At 40.0% G+C, this 21,731-nt stretch overlaps 1 long non-coding RNA gene across 1 annotated transcript in view; it reads right to left on the bottom strand.

The window, feature by feature from the left end:
- LOC131835672 (uncharacterized) overlaps nucleotides 1-21,731 on the bottom strand; it is a 286,091-nt gene that overhangs the window by 239,602 nt on the left and 24,758 nt on the right. The gene's annotated exons all lie outside the window — the stretch shown is intronic.

Below are 21,731 nucleotides of genomic sequence, written 5' to 3'. Positions count from 1 at the left end.
AAAGTGGATTTTAGGGGCGCCTGGTGGCTCAGTGGGTTAAAGCCTCTGCCTTCGGCTCTGGTCATGATCCCAGGATCCTGGGATCGAGCCCCGAATCGGGCTCTCTGCTCAGCAGGGAGTCTGCTTCCCCTCACCCCCCGCCTGCCTCTCTGCCTACTTGTGATCTCTGTCTGTCAAATAAATAAATAAAATCTTAAAAACAGTGGATTTTAATCCTGTTTAGAAAGAATAATTGAGTTGAATCACCTCATTTCTTGAATTTCTCAGGCCATGGTATACTCATGAAATGAGCAAATGGTGGAGAATTCTCTATGTTCCAGATGGCCCTATCGATTGCTACTACTATTTAAAACAGCCAATAGGGTCCAAGTTTGGAGAAATAATTGAGATGATTCCAAAATGTATATAATGTTAATACACTGTGAAAGCTATCTGATAAGAAGACAAGTTTCAAATATAATAATCTTGGAACAAAACAAAATAATTGAGAACTTTAACAAATTAAAGATGAAAATTTTTATTTATATTTTTAACATTAAAAAATTTAAAATTTAGTAAGAAATTAACGCTCTCAGGGTTTAGGCAGGAAAGTGCCCTGGGCAGCCTTCACCCGTATCCTCACCTTGCTTTTTCCAAACAATGCCAGAAATGTAGCTGATAGTAGCATCGTTAGAACTGTTCTTTCAGAGATTTTTGTAAGTTTACTTGATCTTGGGCCCTGCTCGATGTTCACAGGTGTTTGCTTCTCTGCAAATGGACATACTCCCAGGGCATGGCTGCTGGAGGAAGGGCCACCAGGAGCCTGGGCCATATCTAGACCAGCCTTTGGCTGGAGTGCAGAGTACACGAGCACTAGGCAGCACGGAGCAGGTCAAGCCTTGCTTGAAGTGTTGTAGAGAAGTACAATCATTTATACTGTGACCTCAAAGGATTCTTACTCTGTAAGAGTTGACTATAGGCTCCAGTTAGAAGATGTCAAAAACAGCTATTCACACATCCTTGTGAAATAAAACAAATTTATACTCACACAGAGCAGTAGCGATTATAAAAGACCAAGTCGACTGCAATTTACACAGCTAGATAGTTTTGATTGAAAACGGAAACTGCAGCAGAATGTTGATAAAGAAATTTCACATATTGTTCCGCATTCCTTCTAAACACAGTCTTAAGCTCTAAAGTCTATGCATGTGTCTGTCTACACAACGTACATCACTTAGCCACTTAGGGCCCAGAGGGATGTGGATGGATCTGGCAACTTCTAGGGAAAATTTGCAGAGAGGAAATCGCAAGGCAACAGCAAATCATTCTTCTTTGTGTGTTTCACAATTTTTTTTTCTTTAAAATGACACAAGTTTTAAGTTTTTCCTGGTAGCAGCTCCTGAATTCATTTACTAAAGGTTGCTGCAGGATTCCAGAAAAAGGAGCTATTAACCACAATTGAACACTTGCAAGAGAAAACAATGCCCAGTACCTCAGCAGGGTTGTTATTTTGTCCGAGTGTGAAGCTGTGTTTGATTTTACTTCACCAAGTCTTTTCTCTGAGAACATGTGGGAAGTTAGAGTGTACTGCTTTTAGAGAAGGAGGAAGGTAACGTTGTTTTGAAAAAATGCAACACTGAGTCATGCAGGCCTAGGAGAATTGCTGTGTTTACTACCAAATGGGAATGAAGTTCTGTTTCCAAACTCTGCCTGACTTGGTGTGTTGCTGAATTGAGAATATTGGAGTACAGAGATGAGGTACTCGATTTTTGGGGGTCATGTCTGTATCTCTACATCCCCGATTGCCAGCTACAGATGTGTGTGTGCGGGATATACCCATGGAATGAAATACGTGGACGGAACGAAGGAGTGGGGAAGCAAAATAAAACACTGACATGTAAAAAAAAAATCAGTAAGAATTAAGCCTCTTGATAATATTTGTCTAGCAACCTTACATATAGAGTAGCAGAGAGATCAGCAACTGAGCAATTGAAAACAGAATCCACATTCTTTTTCCCCTTTAGGGAAACGGACTGGGGATGCCACATACGTTCTCCGTTCCCGAAATGGAGATATTTATTTCTCAGATCAAATTAAGTTAAACTTGTAAAAATATTACATTTGGCACTGTAGGATTTGGTGTTTTCCTTATGTGCTTTTATTTTCCCGAAGATTAATATTTGTCCCTGCCAACCTTAGGAACTCAAACGGGTGTTCTCATGGCTTTGGAGCTTCTGTTTGCATCTTTAGCAAGAAATCCCTTTTAAAATGGGCGAATTAATTTGGAAGAATTAGGTTAACAAGTCATATCTAAAGTGAGCTGGTTTACATTGTGGTTTGTGGTGAGTTTATGGAGGTTTTGTGAGAAAACTCCAAGTGCTGAAAGCAAACCTTCTTTAGACCGTAGTGCCTTTATGTACTAAGCACAGAATTTCCTTTTGTGGTCTGAGGTGACGTGGCTTTGGATAATAAATATCTGTAAAAAGATTTCCTGAGGTTGACTGCAAGGCATCATTGACACATTAAGTAGTTGATTGCACGGCTTTCCACAATGGAATTTGAAGCCTTTTAAACATACACCTATCTATATGTGTGTGTGTGTGTGTGTATTTTTAAGTAACTTCACTTCTTAATCATGTCCTAACAGACAATAATTATCTAATCCCCTATTAGTTCTAACACTCCACACTGCTTTTTGGTTTGTGGGCCAAGAATTCATGCATTATCATTTTGTATCTCTTTCTTTATCCTTTCATTATTCTGCGTCTCCAACTTTGAGACCAGGAAAATATAACCTTATGGCCCCTCCGTTATTGGAGTCCCGTTAGGAGTTTAAGAAAGAAACACACACACACACACACACACACACACACACACACACGGAAACCCACAGCATGCCCACATTAACTGTGGAAACTGGTTTCCATTTATGTGTAATCAAGAAGCAAGCAGCCCATTTACCTTGAAAAATAAAATAAGAAACCCGTCTCCCACCCCATATTCTCTTTCCAATGATGACTACCCCCCCCACCCCGCCCAGTCTACCGCCCACCGCCAACTTGTTTGTCAAACTTGGCTTATCAGAGAATAAATTCTCTTTTTGTCACAGACCCAGTAACTAATCAGGAGAGGTGGATTTTTGGTAATGAGGCAAAATATTCCAAAAGCCTAAGGCTCCCATTGCCGTTGACCTTTAAGGCATGTTGCAGCAAAGAAGTTAATTCACTTTGCACATGTTGCAAAGCAACAGGTGGTAGAGAACCACGGGGGCCGCCTGCATTCCTCCGTTTGCAAACTCCTGGCCCCTGGTATTCTGGGATTTACACTACCTCCCCCCAGGTCCTGACTGACAAGCTAATCGGTGTGCTGGGAAGCACTGAGCTATTGATTGCACTGTAACAGAACACCACCCCGTCAATGAAACTGCAATGAAATGCTTCAACGCCGAAGAAAGGAAGGCCATTGGACTGTAGGGCAACTGGAAGAAATTTGCTTGTAGGTAGTGCGGCAGAAATGAAAGGCTTTCAGGAGCAGGGCCTTGAAAAGCCAGGTTATTAAAAAAGCCACAAAGCCGGAGTCTGGCTGAGTGGAGAAAAATAGTTATGGCTCAGCTAGGCGTAGCTAAAAAGGAGAAGGGGGGGGGGATGCAGCTTTCAAAATGGCGTTAATCTCTCGAGTGCTTAATTTCTTTTCTTTTATGGCAGCTTGTAGGATAGCAACAAGTATTCGAGCAGTTAATAATTTTAAACAGTTTAGCTTTCCTTAGGCAATATATCTTTAGCCTTAATTAAAATTTTATTTTAGTCAGAAAATATTAAAATGACATTACGATCCATCCTCTATGATGGGGAATATATGATGGTATGAATATTTTATTATACAAACTATTATTAAGCAGCTGCTGACATATTCTCTCTCGAGTTCTACTTTAGTTGTTCCCCTTGAAATACTGGAAAGTGCCATATTAATTAGAAACAGAGGCCAAATGTGTATATATATATTTTTTTAATGCATCGAGGGGAGATGTATAAGTAAAAGCTAGGTGGTGGAGCATTGGTTAATTCATTGAGAAGGTGAGTTTTTTGATAGAAATAGTGTTTGTGTAACCCCAAGTATTCATCACAAGCCACCACACAAATTGAACTTGGCCACCCTGGTTACATGTTTTACACGGGAGAAAAAAAGTAAAAAAAAAGAAGAAGACATCTTGCACCGTCACCAAAGCGGAAGAAGAAGAAATTCGGAAGCTGGAACTGATTTGTTTGTAACCTTTATAACCTTTTACCTACCTGTTGTCAAGTTGTGTGTGGGTGTGGTGTGGGTGTGGGTCTGGGGGTCTTTCAAGAGTTAAGCCATTGGGTCTCATCAGTGTATGGAATTTTAATGATGAAACAAATCTCTGGAAGTTACCTCTAACCCCAAACTAGAAAGAAAATAACCATCAATTTTCATCTGTGTTTCTGTCTTTCATCTCTGCAGCTAGTGCCTACCACGATGGCATTGAAGTGCTCCTTCAAACTAATTAGATTAATTTCAATTTCCATTGTGTGTTGGAAGGACACACTTATCATCTCCCTCCCTACTGAAGCCAATAATTGATTGGATAGTGACAGGTTGATAAAATCCTCCTCCTGCCAAGATGAAGGAAGGCCTGGCTGGAGGGCGTCACTAAGGATTCAGTTTTGAGGCTGGAATTGTTTATTGTGCTTGTGACTTTGAGGATGGAGTCCTTCAGTCTTTGCCATCTTCCCTCTGCGAAGACTTCGCTGCACTGTGTCTTCTAAATACAGCTAGTGTATGCGTGTGTTGGTGGGTGACAAGGGACAGGAAGAATGGGGGTAGAGCAGATGTTCGTGTGTGGGGGTGGGTGGGTGGCAGGAAATGGGGCACACGAGGGAAGGGACAGTGAACCCGGAGTGAGGAGGTATGGGTTTAGGTTCCAATCCTGCCTCTAAACAGCTGCGCACCTTGAGAGATTTACTTACCCTCAAAAGGACCCGATTTTATGATCTATAAAAAGGAGAGGGAGGATTTATTCAATTAATATTTATTGAACATCTACCATAGAGCATGAAGTCTGGTAAATTCTGGGGATTCAAAAGTCAGCCCAGAGAGGGGGCACATGCCCTTCCTTCACGGGCTTTGAGTCCATCAGGAGAGAAAAACATTAATCAGATACCCAGAGTAATGCAGCAAAATTGCAACAGACAGAACTAGATGGCAATCAGAGAGCATGGGGAGGGAAGGATATCTGAGCCTTCAGGGAGGAAGTAAGTCTTGAGCGGAGGTCTGATGAATTATTGTCCAGGTAGAGCTAACAGAATGTGCAGGAGAGAAGTGAGGCAGGTGCCCAGGATTGGAAGATACACAGAGGGAGGTAAGGTAGCAGAGGTAGAGGGCAAGAGGATGGGGTATGGTCAGATCTGAGTGGGAAACCATATTCATGGGAACTTGGAGAAGACCAGGAGTAGAAACAGGTCAAACAGTTGCTCAGTCAAGACTTGATGGTTGCTCACACTAGGTGGACAGAACGAAGAGATATTGAAGAGACACCATCAGCAGCACGTGGTGATGAGTTAGGCTTAAAATTTAATGGGAACAGGTCCTCAAGAATGGGCCTTTGATGGAGTGATCCGTTGGATGGTGAGATTATGGGTAGACTGGAAACATGGCAAAGGGACCAGATTTGTAAGAAATGATCATGGGTTTGGTTCAGGACACAAGAGTTTGAGGGGGAACTTGACTCATCAAATAGGATGGTGAGCTGACCTCTAAAATCTTGTCACCTGTAGAATTCTGTGATGCTCGGACATGGAACTGTTACAGGGGAGTGCATCCCGGATCTCACTGGGAGGGTGGCATGAGGTAGTGGAAATGCCTCAGCTTTTCTCACAGATGGGGCCCCCATCTCAAGTAGGCTGTTTGCTGACTAACATTAATTTACCTCAACTTCAATTTCCTGTTATCAATTAGGGCAATGTCATCCCTTTCAAGGGTGAAATGAGCATTAGAGATACAGTGGGCACAATTTCCAGCTTGGTACCAGACACAAAGAACAGCTAGCATTTTTTTTTTTTTTTTTTTTTAACAATCCAAGGTTTGTTGTGATGAGGTATTGGTCCATATTGTCCTGTGTCCAAAAAAAAAAACACCAAACAAAAACAAAAACAGCCACTCCATATTATTCCAGACTAAAGTCCCTGTATATAAAATCCACTCGATAATTGATTATTTGTAAAGAGGAATTATTGTTCTGGGGTCCAGCTACATACTTTATCTCAGGCTACTCAGGTCCACATATGGTGTCCAATGAAGTCAAGTTACAGCGCAAGCTTCTCCAGAGAAAATTCTTGGGTTGAATTCAGTCTGACAAAACTTCTTTTTCGGCAGTAACACACAAGCAAGTTCGGTTTTCCCATGGGTTCTTAGGAAAGGTACTTTCTGGCCACTGGCTGGGGTGGCACACACATGTCCCCCCATACATAGAACACATGTCCCCGAGCCGATGGCACAGAATGCTAGTGCTTTAGGAAGAAACTTGCTTCTGTCCTTAAATGTAGAGTAGATGTGTGTCTGAGTAAACATTCAAAATTGGGGCACTTTTCTTATAACTTACCATCACCCAGAGTCCCCTATTTTAGATAACTCATTAAATTTCTTGTAGCCCCGTCCATCTTGGCCTAGAGGCTGCGAGGTCGCCTTCGAGGTCGCCTGCCCCAAAAGAACTCTGAAGCCAAGTTCAAGTCTTCACTTTTAAACTTCTCTTTGAAAATAAAAAAGATGCAAGGGAATTTTGAGATGTTTGAGGATTTCTGGAAACTTATTTCCCTACCACTACAGAAAGCTGGGCTGGTTATTTCATCCCTTGGAAAAGGTTTTCGACTCTCCACTTTCTAGTATAGGAGAGTAAAAAGGCTCTGTCCTCCGCAAACTCCTTTCTTCCCCCAAACATTCTGAATTGCCTACATTTCAGTTCTAATTTGTTATTATATCCAAATGCCACACGTGCCCCGTTCATTTAAAAAGAAACCCTATTTAAAAAGAAACTCTATTTTCTTCCAGGCACTTAAAAACTTATTAGCTATCTCTCCCCCTTTTTCTCCCCAAGTTTACTTACTTGTTAGCAAATTGGATTAGTTTCATCAATTAAAAGAGCTGCGGTCATGGCCACACAGCTAACGATTGTTATAGACACTTGCTTAACACTGCAAAACCTGCAAGGTCTCCAGCAAAGGATTTTAAAAATCGGGAGGAATTAGGGTCATACATATTAACTCTTGCTCACAGGGCTTGAAACCTAACCTTGGGTCAGCCACCTTCTGAAAGGAGACCCATCGAAAATATTTGAAATTTTGTGGGAAGATAGAGAATGCTGGCAGTTTTGTGAAGCAAGGAATGCATTTCCCTTTCAATTTAGCAAGCACTTATTGAGCACACAAATGATCAATAAGCTGTTGGATCTATTAAAATGACCCAATCCCGCCTTCAGAGAGTTTTACATTTTTTTCCCCCTGCTTTCCAGTGAGGTAAGAATGTGCTTATGTGAATAATGGGCAGTTGAAAGTACGCCAGCTTCATTCATGTGGAAAAATTAAATTTGGTATTGAATTGAAGTTATTTAATGCATACAAATATGGTTTTCTATATTTTTAAATGATATTTTCATGCCTATTAAAGCCAACGCATGATTTTTCTGTAGTCCTGGGACACGGGGAGAGAGTGAATAAGGAACTTTGTTAGCCAATCATTTCGACATACTTTCCTACCAGAAGTTTTGAAGAATCCATCCGATTTCTGAATGCTACCTTTACCTGCCGGAAGGGTTAGCTAATAGACCTGTGACCAGGATCAGCAGTGGGGAAGACAGAGGGGGACCGAGGAAACTAAGGACCTACTGGGAGTTACTCCCTGAATAATAACTGGCTCTAGAAACATGGGCTGGGAAAGGAATGGAATCTGGCTGCTGAGCCAACAAAGCCTTCTGAGGATTCTGTTTTGATGGAGAAGTGAGGACTTATGTCAACATTTGGAATTCTGCACGACTTGAGGCATAAATCCACCCTTCCAAGTGCTACGTATGTGTTCTATCAGCACCAACAAGAAAAGAAAGAATTATTTGATAACACTCATTCACTATAGTTACAAACTTTTCCCAATGGAATTTACCCTAGTCTTTTTGCTCCAACTGCCACTTTCTTGGCTTTGAACAACACAACTGCTGCTCAGTCTCTTGCTTCTTGGTTTACCTCATTTTTTTTTTTTTTAACAGACTTTGCTCAACTTGAATATTTCTTTGTTCTCACGAGTTCCCTTCTATTCTCTTTCTGGAATTACTTCCTTACCGACAACCTGTCAGCTGGTGACATCTCAAACCATGGTCCATCTACAGGCTTACTTTGGTCAAGTTCTCTTTTTTGTAGAAACAGAAATAAATTGAAGCTACCTTCACAAAAAGGAATAAAAATAAAAACAAAAAACAGAAAAGAGGAGAAGGGGAGAAAAGTGAAGCAGCCTGTTAGATTTTAGGAAGAATGACTGACCCGGGCTGGGAAAGAGGTTAGGATCCAAGATGGCTTTTCTCTCAGTTTCTCTCTCTCACTGGCTCTAGTCATTGCGCACCACTGAGGACTGCCTCTGAGGATTTATTTCGTTGTTATATCTCTGTGTAACCTTCTTTCCCATGATAAGCTTCCTTTGTTTCTCTGTGTCCTTTCAGACTCTGGGGTTTATCTACCCCCAATTCAAGCTACCCACAGAGATGAACTTGAATTGTTGGAACTCAAACTTGAACCCTTAGGTGACTCTATTAACTGTGGCTGAGGGAATGTGCATCAGATATGTACAGAGGGGGAACAACAATTCCTTGTGGTGGAAGCAATCCTTGAACTCAGGAATGTTCATCCTAACGTGTATGTTACAAAGCTGGCCCTCTCGCCTATGTTCTTGGCTTAAAATAATCCCAGGGTGGAACTGACCATCTGTGTACCTTCAACCAGGCAAATCTCTCTACCTTCTCCGTTCCTACAAAAAGAAAAACAAAACCGGCACAAACATTTTATCCTGGCTTCAGTTCTCAGGTTCTACAGCTCAGTTATTTGTAACCCGTCTTGGTTCATAATTCCTTGTTGTCACTTTGTCCCATAACTGTTGTGAAATGTCACATAGATTGATCTCCCTCCCCCACCCCCATTTCCACCACACTTGAATTCAGGTTCTTTTCACTTCTCTGCATGATCATGTGTATTTCCCAACTACCTTTTCCTTTGACCATCTTCTCCTCCATTTAAGTCATGTGTTAGGGACTGAATGTTTGTGTGCCTTGGAAACTCGTATGTTGGAGCTCTAATCCCAAACGTTGTAGTGTTAGGGGGTGGGGCCTTTGGAAGATGATTAGATTTAGATGAGGCCATGAGGGTAGAGCCCTTGTGATGAGATTAGTGCCTAATAAGAAAAGGAAGAGACACAAGAGCTTACGTTCTCTCTGACACGAGAAAGTGGACATCTGCAAGCCAGCAATGGAGCACTCTCCCCAGGAGCGGAATGGGTTGCCACCCTGACCTTGGACTTCACAGTCTCCAGAACTGTCAGAAATAAATGTTTGTTGCATAAGTTCCCCTTCCCCCCTGCCCGCCCTGCTGGCTGCCATATTTTATTATAATAATGCACACTGAAAAAGACATTGTTCTTTCAAATAACTGGCTAAAGATTCCATGACCACCATGGTAAGAGATATTTGGGGACCTACTTTTGTGGTACATTGCTTTAAAATCCACCTTGTCTACTTTGAGATCCAAATCTGTTCTTCCATTATCTGGTCTTTTGACTTCACCCCGTCAGAAGGATTTCTTCCCTTAGAGGCCTGGCCTCCTCAACACCATTGTGTCCCCATGGGTGGCTAGGTTTGGCTAAGCTGACTCCTTTGCTTGGAACCGTTTCCCCCTAATGAAAATGTTTCCCATCATTATGAGCTTTACATTTATGGTATTAAAACAGTGTTTTAGCTTTTGGTAAAAAATAGCATCTTTGGGGCACGTGGGTGGCTTAGTGGGTTAAAGCCTCTGCCTTTGGCTCAGGTCATGATCTCAGGGTCCTGGGATTGTGAGCCCCACATTGGACTCTCTGCTCAGCAGGGAGCCTGCTTCCTCCCCTCTTTCTCTCTCTGCCTACATGTGATCTGTCAAATAAATAAATAAAATCTTAAAAAAAAAAAAAAAAACAGCATCTTTGTCTGTATTTTGTTGTGTTTTCCATTAAAGCAAAAGTAGTCAGCTAAGTTCACTTACCATCCAATACCCTGCTTCAAAATGGTTGCCTTCTAGCTCCTCTCTCTAAAAACCCAGCATGAGGTTGCCTCTGAAATCAACCACATCATCAGTATCCCCCTTAGGAGGCAACAAGTCCTCATGATTACGTGTGAGACGCTAAAGGAGGGTGGAATTTAAATAGACCAGAACCCTTGAAATATTCCAGAAAGATGCCAGAGGCCCTGCATTAAATCAAGTTGTCCGCGCACAATGGAGAAAAGTGAGGACATTCACTTTGGGATGAAAATCAACTTAATTTATCTAAAACCACATTCAACATCAATTTTTCACCATTAAGGGTGAACTGCTGACTCAACTATTTTTTTTTTTCCCCTTTATGATGAACAATTTGAGATCTCCCTCCAAGACAGCCCGTGGGTCCTCGGCTGACTGTAAGCTTTAGACAAGCTGTGATGCCAAAGCAGGCCTGCTCCGTAGCAGCTGCTAACCCAAGGCATGCCTATCATTTGCTGTTGACAGGCATTAATAAAAACCTAATTTGAGGAAATTATGAAAAACCTACTCATTATGCAATCTGGTTTATGTTTTGGCATGTGGCAATCATTGGCTTGATAGCCCAAAAAACCCCTCATTTCCAGAACTTTATGGCCTCTGTTTCAATTGCAGACCGGCCAGAGCCTCTCACTTCTCCCACGTGTGTTTGATCTCCTAATTGGCTCAAGACATACCCACAGGTTTGCTTTATGATGCTGCCGGCCTCAGTCTGAGCCAAGGTGGGATGGCCACAGGAATCCGGCATTGCCTTTCACAATCGTACTCGGCTATCTCAAGAAACTTAGTTCTGACTTGTCTGTTGAGGGCATTCACCCTCCAACTGCCTCTACCCTTAACTTGTTCCTTACGGCCTCTGTGGACTTTCTAGCGACGTGAGTAGAACCGCTGTCCAGATTTGGGAGGACAGTTCCCATTCGTTTCTAGTTTGCATGAAGAGTAAGTACAGAGCGACCTTTGCGTGGCTTGTGGGTCCTTTGGCCTTGACTGTAGCTAATAAAAAATATGTAAAATGTTTGAATTTTTTTTAATTAAAAGAGACTTTGCTATTAATGGTGCCCTATCAAATTCGGTGAAGATAGAACATCTTCATATTCTGTTAAGTCCGAGAGGGTTAAGAAAACCCCCAAATAATCTGGCTTTAGATTCTAGGCTTCCTGCTTCTTAATGCTGGGTTGGATTTTTTGTTTGTTTGTTTGACTTTGTTTTTAATATTAAACTTTAAAGAAAATAGCTGGCCATTGTGCATCTTCAGAGAAGAACTGGTTCCTTTCAGTGGCCTTTGTCATCCTAAAAGTCCCCAGATAAACAGTGATAGCAAAGTGTAGCCGTAAGCTAGTCAAACAGAAATGCTCTGGACAAAGGCTGGCCTGTTCTATCTGCCTTATCTTTTCCTGATTTAGCAAATGCTGCCCTCGCCCTTCTTTCTCTCACACGCCCCTTCTACTTTCCTTCCTCCTTCCTCTCCTTCTTCTGGCTTCTCCTGCCTCCCCTCCCCCACCCCCCTCCCCCACCTCACCCCCCCAACCCCCCCTCCCCCACCCCTCGCTGCCCTCCCTTCCCCCTTTTTCCCTTCCGCGGTCCCCTCCTCTCTCTTTCCTTCCTTCCTTTCCTTCCTTCCTTCTTTCTTTCTGGCATCTGATTCTGATTGCTCCTTCTTCGTCAAACGCACTGACTTTTGTTTTTGTCGAAGTCTGAAAGCAGAAGATATTTCTCTGCTAATACTACAAATAGGGCTGATTCACTTACCCTTTCCATTTATCAGTAGCAAGTTCAGTCTAAATAGAAATCCTGCAGTGAACGAAACACACAGGAGAGACAGGAAAGACAGTATTTCTACGTCTCTCTTTTCCCAAGTTCCACCACTGGAGATTTGTTTGTAAGTCTTTATTTCTTCTAAAACTGGAGGCATTACAACTCTCCTCTGGGAGAGGTAATATTTTTAAAACATCCTTTATCACAAATTGTTGAACATACACCAGAGAATGTTGGGGTCAAAAAGCTGACATGATCTTGCTGGCCTATTCCATCTTTTAAAAAATCAACTCTGCGGTGGTCTAATTTACAAACGTATTAAGTGTTCTGTCTGATGCACGGTGATTAACGTAATAGTCAAGATATATAACATTTCAAGACAGTCAAGATATATAAAACTCTCAGTACTCTTCGTAGGATTGTGCATACGTGGTATCATGGGATATGTGCTCTTTTGTGTCTGGTGTCTCTCACACCACATGTTTTGAGATTCACGCATGCTTTGGCATCTGTCAAGAGTTTGCTGTTTCTTGTTGCTGAGCAATGTTTCATCATATGGCTAGAGTCTGACCCGTCTGTGCATTTACCTGTTGATGGACATCTGCACTGTTTTGAGGTTTTGAGCTATCATGAACAGAGCTGCTATGGACATTCCTGTACACGTCTTTGTGTACCACTTGTATTTCTTGTGGGTGGACACCTAGCATTGGAATTACAGGGTCACATGTTAGTAAGAATACGTTTCACTTCATAAGTCACTGTCATTTCTTTTCCCGGTTGCTTTTACTCTCTCACACACCGAATCAAGTCGTTCCACGTATTTGCAAACACTTGATATTGTCAGTGTTTTAACACTTTAACCATTCTTGTATGTAGAGTAGTGGTATCTCCTGGTGGTCTTAACTTGCACTTACAGGTGACAACAGCGGTGGTCTAATTTACAAACGTATTAAGTGTATCTTTCATTTTCATTATCACTCAGGTGTCTTTGTGAGGTATTTGTTCAAATCATTGTCCATTTTCCAGTTGGGTCATTTTTTTCATTATTGAGAATAAGAATTTTTTTGTTGTTATTTTCTATGAATAAACTTTGGATACAAAACCAATATTTCTTCCAAGTATCTAATGGAGCATAAATCCTATCCTTATTTAAAAAAAAAAACAAAAAACTCTGTTATTTTCAGCTGTCTATTCTTTCAGATATATTCTGGAATGACTTTGTTAAATTTGGAAACAATTTACTTTTAAAATTTAATTAGAAATTGTTAAATTTCATTGAAATGATTAAATGAGCTTCAAGAAAGCTAAACAATTTTGTAATACTATCTTTCTTTCCAGTCCTATGACTAGAAGTCCAGTACGGTTTCCCATTTATTAAACTCATATTTTATTTTATTTTTTTAAGATTTTATTTATTCATTTAATAGAGAGAGCATAGGCAGGCAGAGTGGCAGGCAGAAGGAGAAGCAGGCTCCCCGTTGAGGGGAGAGAGCAGGGTGACGGATGTGGGGCTTCATCCCTGGACACTAGGATCATGACTCATGACCTGAGCTGAAGGCAGACACTTAACCAGCTAAGCCACCCAGGCGTCCTAAACTCATATTTTAAATAAAGTTTCAGGATTTTAATATAATCATAGAATATTTTTATTAATGCTTTAATATTTTAATATTTATTATAATGTAACAAAGATTTTCCCACTGCATTGTCTAATTGTATTTCTAGCCCAACTATTTTGTGGGAAAGTTGCTTGTCTTTGAATGGTTGAAAGTTTGCATTATCTGGGACAGATCATCTTTCAGTAACCACTCCCAAATCTTAGTTCTACACAATAATGTTGATTTCTTCATCAGGCAAAGCCCCTTAACAGGGTTGGACAGTTCATCATGGGAATTACCTATATTACCTAAACTGAATGACCTAGATTGAATTTACCTTGGGGCACCTTTATAGACAAGAAAAGTTTTCGCAATTGTCTTAGGCAGGAAGGGGTCATTGCAGAATTGAGTATTGGCAAGAAAATGCTTTGTCTTAAAATGGACGTGGGTCACTTCTCACAATAGCATTGGTCATATGGACGTGAATACCTATCACATAATTAGGAAGCCAGGCACTCCGAAATAGAGGAGAATGGGAGATTTGTCCTCCATATTTATTTTGTTGACACAATTCTTTTATTAGGTTATAAGGATATTTTATTGAACTTTTGGCAATTTCCTAGGGGTTGTTTGCATTATCTTTAAATAATTTTGTTGTCTCCTTCTAAAAGAACATGGAAATGGTGAAAACTTTCAAAATGATTCAAAGGAGCTGTAGTGATATGGAGATAGTCTAATCTTTCACTTGAGGCTAAAAGGCATACCTCAAATGTTGTAGAATAAGTGTGAGCTTTGGTGTTATTTGGCATAAAAAAGTGGAGATGGAAAGACGCTTCAAAACATAATAAAAATAACTTACATTTTAAAAAGTATGTTTATTTTCCAAGTGATTTTTCAAAGCTTATTGTAGTAATCACATAATTTCCTTTCCTTAATCAGTTGGTCTTAGGAATGGGAGTATGTTGTTCTATGTTATACCATCCTTATAGACTAAATCATTCATGATTTTTGTCTTCTGCCATGATGATAGATTTGATCTAATGGGATTTTATATAAAAATATTTTTTCTTAACATTAATAATTAAGATGCACTTGGAGCCTTCTTTTAGTGTTATCTTTGATAGTCTTCAAGGTATTAGGAATTATTGCCTTTAAAAATCAATTGAAAAACATTTCATCTTTTTACATGCTCAAAAAAGCTTATGTAGTACGGGAAAAATTAAAAAGAAATGCATGTATAAAGTTATATAGGCATCTGACTTGGAGGTTAATCACTGGAATTTTGTGATTTCTTTTATCTTTTGTCTGTTCAGGTGCACACATATTCTAACCTTCTTGAATTGATTTTGATGATTTATGTATCAGAAAAGTTTCTAATCTTTTTATATTTTTGAAGTATCAAAGTTTTTCTGTATTATTTAATGCTTTCATTAAAAACTTTTGTGTTTAAATTTTTGTACTTATTTTTTCTTATTGTAACTAGATTTGACAATTGTTAGTGTATTCCCCTCAAATATCAATTCTCAGTATTTATTTAAATATTTTATTTATTTATTTATTTATTTATTTGACAGAGATAGCAAGAGAGAGCATAAGCAGGGGGAATGGGAGAAGCAGATTCCCCCTGAGCAGAGAGCTCCATGCAGGACTCCACCCCAGGACCCTGGGATAATGCCTGAGCCAAAGGCAGATGCTTAACTGACTGAGCCACCCAGATGCCCCTAGTATTTATTTTGCAGTTCCACTTAGTTTCATTATTCTAATTTATTGATATATTACCTTAGTTTTATTAGTCTTTTTCACCTACTTTCTTTGGTTTTCATTGTGTTGTTCTCTTTCTAACTTCCTGATTTGACTTCATATTTTTTTCCTGTTGAATAAATGTTTGCATCTACAAATTTGCTTCTAAATATATCTTAGGCTACATTTATAACCTGATATTATATGATAATCATATATATAATTATCTAACAAGCTTATAATTTTATTTTCCTTTCCTACTTGAGATTCTCTAGTCGGTAGGATACATATGCTTTTCAATTATTTTGATGCAATACTTTGTTATTAATATCTAGCTTAATTGTGCTGGTCAAAAAATGAAACACCCAGTTTCTATTTATTGAGATTTTCTTTGAAGTCTAACACTTGCACGATTATTATTTTTTAAAGGATTTATTTATTTATTTGAGACAGAGAGAGAGCAGATGGAGTGGCAAGAGAGGAGGGAGAGAGAGAATCCCAGGCAGACTCCCTGTTAAGTCTGGAGCAGGACATGGGGCTAGATCTCACCACCAATGAGATCATGACCTGAGCCAAAACCGAAGGTCAGATATCCAACTCACTGAGCCACCCAGGCACCCCACTTGCACAATTATTGTAAATCACCCATGTTTCAGGGTAAATAAGAATCCCTGAGGGGTTTAATGACATGCATGTATCTAGTCCTCTCTGGAGATTATGGTTCATTAAGCCTGGGGATTTTCTTTTTTTACCAATAGTTAGTTGATCCTAGTATAGCCATATTCAGAGAAACATGACTATAAATGGTGGGGTGACTCCTGAATAAAACCCATATTGACCATTTGGTGGTGGCGGGGGACAAGGTTTCATATCCCATAATAGGTTTTAATGATATTTTTCAAATTCTTAGAAATGACTTTAGGCATTATAAGGAAAATGGGATTTAATACAAAAGTTAAGTGTTTACAAGATCACTGAGAAGTTCTAAAGGGTTGGGACACAGGAGGCACTTTTCAGGGAAGCTCCCAGAATACCAAAGAATAGACCCAGCAGGGAAGCCACTATTTCTGAGGTCACTGCTTCAGCTGTAACTGCCTCTTGACACTCAGGAAGCTGGAGACAATGGAAACTAGGACACTGCCACCATCGCACCTCAGCTTCTGTCATCTAGTTTACAGAGAGAAACAGCCAAAAAGGAGTCCGAGATCTAATAAATGTAATGTCTTCCTTCTGTCTCCCAAATCCTATATAAGTGCATCTCAGTGACAAGACTAATCCACGTCTAGAACAAAAGAGGAGGCTGAAGGTGATAACTTTTAGCTTTCTAGTCTCTCCTGCTAGAAGCTCGATGGGGTAGAATTTGAAAGCAGCAATGTGCAGACAGAAACAATGTGTTTTAAGGGTGTGGCAGTGGTCCTGAAAGACTACAGAAGACATCTAGAAGGAGAAATCCATGCTATGGCCTATAGTGTTTATGGTTTATGATGGAGAGTGGTAAATTACAGATGGCCTCAAGATTTTTGCCATGTATGGCCACTATATAAATTTTGAATTCAAGTTAACATGGAACTTTTCAGAAAACATCTATTATCTAAGGGAATATCTGAGCTTATCTGAAAATAAACTATAAAAGTTGGAGAGAGAAGTAGTTTAGATATTTAATATATAGGAAACATCATCTCCCATATGGAAGCTATCAGAATAAATATAAAGATACGATATCTAAAGTTTAAGAAAATAGGAATATATGAAAACCATTTAGAAAGATAAATTCTGGGGGGCGGGGAATCACTTGCTCTGTTGGAACAAGGAAGATGTGGATGGAAGTTCTAGGTCTGTTTTTATGTGGTATGTTATTCAAGCAAGTAATTTAATCTGAATAAACTTGCTTTGTTCCCACCAAAATAAGATGTATCAGTTAGCTATTGCTGTATAAAAAAAATTCTTCCATGATTTCTTGGTTTGGAATACTAAGCATTTATTTAGTATTTCTTGAGAATCTGAAGGTCAGCTAGGGGATTCTTCTGGACAAGACAGGGATTAGTCATGTGTCTGTAGGCAGTTGTAATTTGGGGATGTGGGTGTGCTGATTTCGGCCAGGCTCTCTCACACGTGTGTGAACAGACAAGCTGCATCCTCATTTAGAATGGTTTTGTTTGGGACAAGTGGCATCTCCTCTCCATCATAACAAGCCTTGAGCTTGTTTTCTTGGCAAAGAAAAGTTTTAAGAGAAAGAGTGGAAGAGTGCAAAGCTTCTGTAAGACTCGGTTTGGAACTGCCACTCTGTCATTTTCATTGTATGTAAGTCACAAGGCTAGCCACAATTCAAGGATTTGAGCAAAATGTCTAACAAAATACAAATGTCATTGTATTTAGGGGAGGGGATTGTAGGTATGTAAAATTTTCTCCTTTTTGCTAGTGTTCTATGAATTTTGTACCTTGAACTTGACTATTATAACCAGAAAGGGTATTCTTTAAAACATATTCATTATTTGGGAAATAGACTTACTAATATAAAATAAAACATCAATTCATTTGTAACCCAAATACCAGCTGTAGTGATACTCTAGTTTGAGAGTTTAGCAAAACTAACTTGAATACCCTTTCTTAAAATTATACATGAAATGTGTATACATCGACTTTTTGTGAGTTCTCTGGGTTGATCTTACTTTCAAAGCTCACAGAACACCAGATCTCAGCCACAATGGCTGCTATACCACACCTGGGCCCCCAGTCTCTTTTCCTTGCTTTATTTCCATTCGCAGTATTAACAGTGGGCTTTCAGAAGGCACAGACTTTACTAAGGGTTTGAGGGTGACCAGGGTGATGGGAGAAATCACTGCACAATATCACACAGAAAACCACTTAAACTATTAGATGAATTTGACATTAAAGGTGCTTCTTTCACCTTGCCCTGGCCTAGCCCCAGCCTGGGTCCTGGCCTACGTCCCTCTGGGATGTCACCCTTCAGCTGCATTGGTTGGATAGTCCCTTTTTTCCATTCTCTTCTATATCTTGTTCTTCTCCATGCTGCTTCCAATTCTAAAAATTCTTGGGGCACCTGGGTGGCTCAGTGGGTTAAAGACTCTGCCTTTGGCTCAGGTCTTGATTTTAGGGTCCTGGGATTGAGCCCTGCATTGGACTCTCTCTGCTCAGCAGAGAGCCTGCTTCCCTTCCTCTCTCTTTCTCTGCCTGCCTCTCTGCCTACTTGTGATCTCTGCCTGTCAAATAAATAAAATCTTAAAAAAATTTAAAAAAAATAAAAATTCTTGAGTTTTCTCCCCTCACCTAACAGTTTTACTACTTCTGCTGCTTTCTGCCTCCTTCTTACTCTGCCTATAGGGCGTTTCAATAAAATACTTTGCTTTAAATATAAGCGACTGAGGGACCTCCATTCTAGAAAAAGTACATGGATATTATTGCACAGAGAGAGGAAGTAGCTGTAGTCATCATGGTTTAAAATTGTATCAAAGTCTTCTACACACATGTGTGTCTATTCAGCAAATATTTTTATGTATCACTATCTTCCAGGCCCTGTGGTCAGCCCTGGACACCCAAAAGTGAGTACACTCCTGTCCTTACAAAGATCATCTGCTCTTCACATCTCACTTTTCTAAAGTCATCCTGAGAATCTTTCCTTAGAGGTTTTACAAATTATTAAAAAAAAAAAAAAAAGAAAAAGAAAAAGAAAAGTGTATATACCAATCTCCACGGGACATAACGGTTGTAGAACCTGAAATCAAGGCAGGAACATAACCATGATGCATGTTTGCTAAGGCTCTCGGGAAAGACAATGATTCATTTATTTACCAACCAAGAGTTTCTAGCTGCTTTAACTACGGATCAGCAAATTCCTAGAAGTCAGGATGGTCCAGAAGGCACCTCACACACAGTTCCCTGACTTCAAACATCTCTCTGTCAACCAGGGAAGGCAGAATGCATGTTCAATAAGCAACGAGAGGACATTCAAATACTAACTCCTCCATTACGACTGCAATTTCAATGCCCAAACTGACAAGGAGGAGCCTATGTGAATTGAAATGTCCCAAGGAAATTCTGCAGAAGAATCAGGTCCTGGTACACACCTGAGCAATATCAAAAGCACTCCAGTCTACTTCAAATTGGACTTAAAACTGGTTCACTCGTGAATGGATAAATGGGACCTTATTTATGTCTCAGAGTTAGACCGGCCATCCACAACTCACCCAAAAACTTGTTTCTTTTATTCTTGCTTCTGCTAGATACCAGTCTCTTGTATCTTCACCCCTACTCAAAGCTCTATCACTCAACGCAGAAGAGAAGATACCTCATTGTAATCCATGACAGAGATTTTAACAAGTTAATGAAAAATCTACATGTTCCTTTATGAGAGACAGTCAACTCTCAAGAGGGAAAAAGGCTGGGGGGTGGTAGTGGAACTCAATAGCCCATTCAGAGCTGAAATGTGAACACTAAGGCCACTCTTTGGATAAATTCAAGCCAGATTTGGCCTGCAGCTCTCACGGGGTAGTTCCCAGATGAGAGCAGGCCCTCCGCCTGTGCCGAAGAAGTGCGGAATAATGCCTCTTTGAATTAGTTTCAAAATAGTGCTGCAATGCAGACTGACAGCTACTGATGCCAAACGGCAAGAAGCACACAGAATAGCAGTCTGTTAAAGAACCCATAGTACCACTGAAGGATGTGGTTTTTAATATAAATTATAAACTTAAAAAAAAGAAACCAGAATAAACTGTCATCGAATGACGAGCCTCACCATGGGGCATCGGGATTTTTCTTTTTATCAAGTCAAGTCTCTATGAGATTAAAAATAATAAAAAAAAGTAAAGTAGTTGCCTCATCACTTACAATGGCATACGGCTTTCCTATACAAACTTTAAATAAATATAGTATGTTTGCAACCAAATAAGATCGATTGCAGAAAATGTACGCACTCTACTACGTGTATAAAAGTAGATCTTGGCATAGTTGGCTGTAACTTTTAAGATTATAGTTTTTCTGAGCAAATCAGAAGGAGAGTTGCGTGTGGAAGTTGGAATTTTTAGTGAGGCACAAATTTCAATCCTTATTAGTAAAAATCTGGATGGGATCAAGTCGTTTATGCAGTTGAGTTGTCTAGTGGACGAACTAGCTTCTATTTCTTGAACCTAGAGCTTTGTTAAAAAAAAAATGACTATCAAGGGATTAAAAAAAAAAAATTGTAGAAATAACAGAAGAGCAGCCAGGCTGTGGTTTAAGGCTCTGAATATAGAAAGCATGTGCTAGTCCTTTGGCCTGTGGTAGACAACACTCAAATTTATGTATGCTTCCCTCCCACCACAAATTTCTAAGTTTCTGCAAAAATGCTCCTGTGAAAGACCATCTCTTACCATCTTTAAAGCTTTCTGTACTAGTTTGCTGGGGCTGTTGCCACCCTGTACCCCGGACTGGGGTGACTTAGCAGAAATTTATATTCTCATGGTTCTGGAAGCTTAGCAGTCCAAGGGCAAGAAAATTGCAAGATGATGATGATGACGATGATGATGATGATTTTTTCTGAGTTCTCTTCCCTTGGCTTGTAAGTGGTCATCTTCTCCTTGAGTTCTCACTTTGTCTTTCCTCTGTCTGTCTGTGTCCCAATTTTCTCTTCTTCTAAGGACACAAGTCACAGTGGATTAGGGTCTGCCCTAAGGAACCCATTTTAGCTTCAGTGACCCTATCTCCAAATATAGCCATGTTCTGAGCTACCAGAAGTTGGGACTTCAGTGTATGAGTTTTGGAGAGACATAGTTCAATCTGTAATGCTCTTTCCATCTCTGCCTCCTTCTTCCTCACATATTTACCAGCCCCTAAAAGTACATCTGCATTGGCTTAATTGTCTGTTTCCTTCACTGGAATATAAGTCCTTGAGCTTCATAAGGCCTGGGAGCCTTGGCTCCCAGGGCCATGCTACCATTTCAGCATGGAGACCATTGCCTGCCCCCCATTGGGCACTCAAATATTTGTTGAATGAATGGCTTTGGGTGCCCAAAGAAGGAATATCAGCAAATGTAGAATGTGTTGAAGTCTTGGGACATATTCAAATTGTAATTATCAAAAGCCTCTTTTTAAAGCTAGCAGCCCGAGCTATCTCTAAGTAAAGTTTGACAATCTATGGTCAAATGTTGGTGAAAGCTTGCCAAAAATATTTCCTGGGGCAGGACTACTGTATTTTACTGAAAACATATCCTTTTTTCCCCTTTTCTCTCTTTCTTTCTTTCCTTTTCTTTTTTTATTCAATGGTTTTGAAAGAAAACGATGATACTGTTAGATGGACTTTAAAAAATGTTTAAAAAAAACGAAAACAAAAGAAATGCCTTGACATTTC

This window comes from Mustela lutreola, chromosome 7, assembly GCF_030435805.1.
Source record: "Mustela lutreola isolate mMusLut2 chromosome 7, mMusLut2.pri, whole genome shotgun sequence".
Lineage (NCBI taxonomy): Eukaryota > Metazoa > Chordata > Mammalia > Carnivora > Mustelidae > Mustela > Mustela lutreola.
Note: the sequence above shows the minus strand (reverse complement) of the source record. Positions and strands in the feature narration are given on the sequence as shown.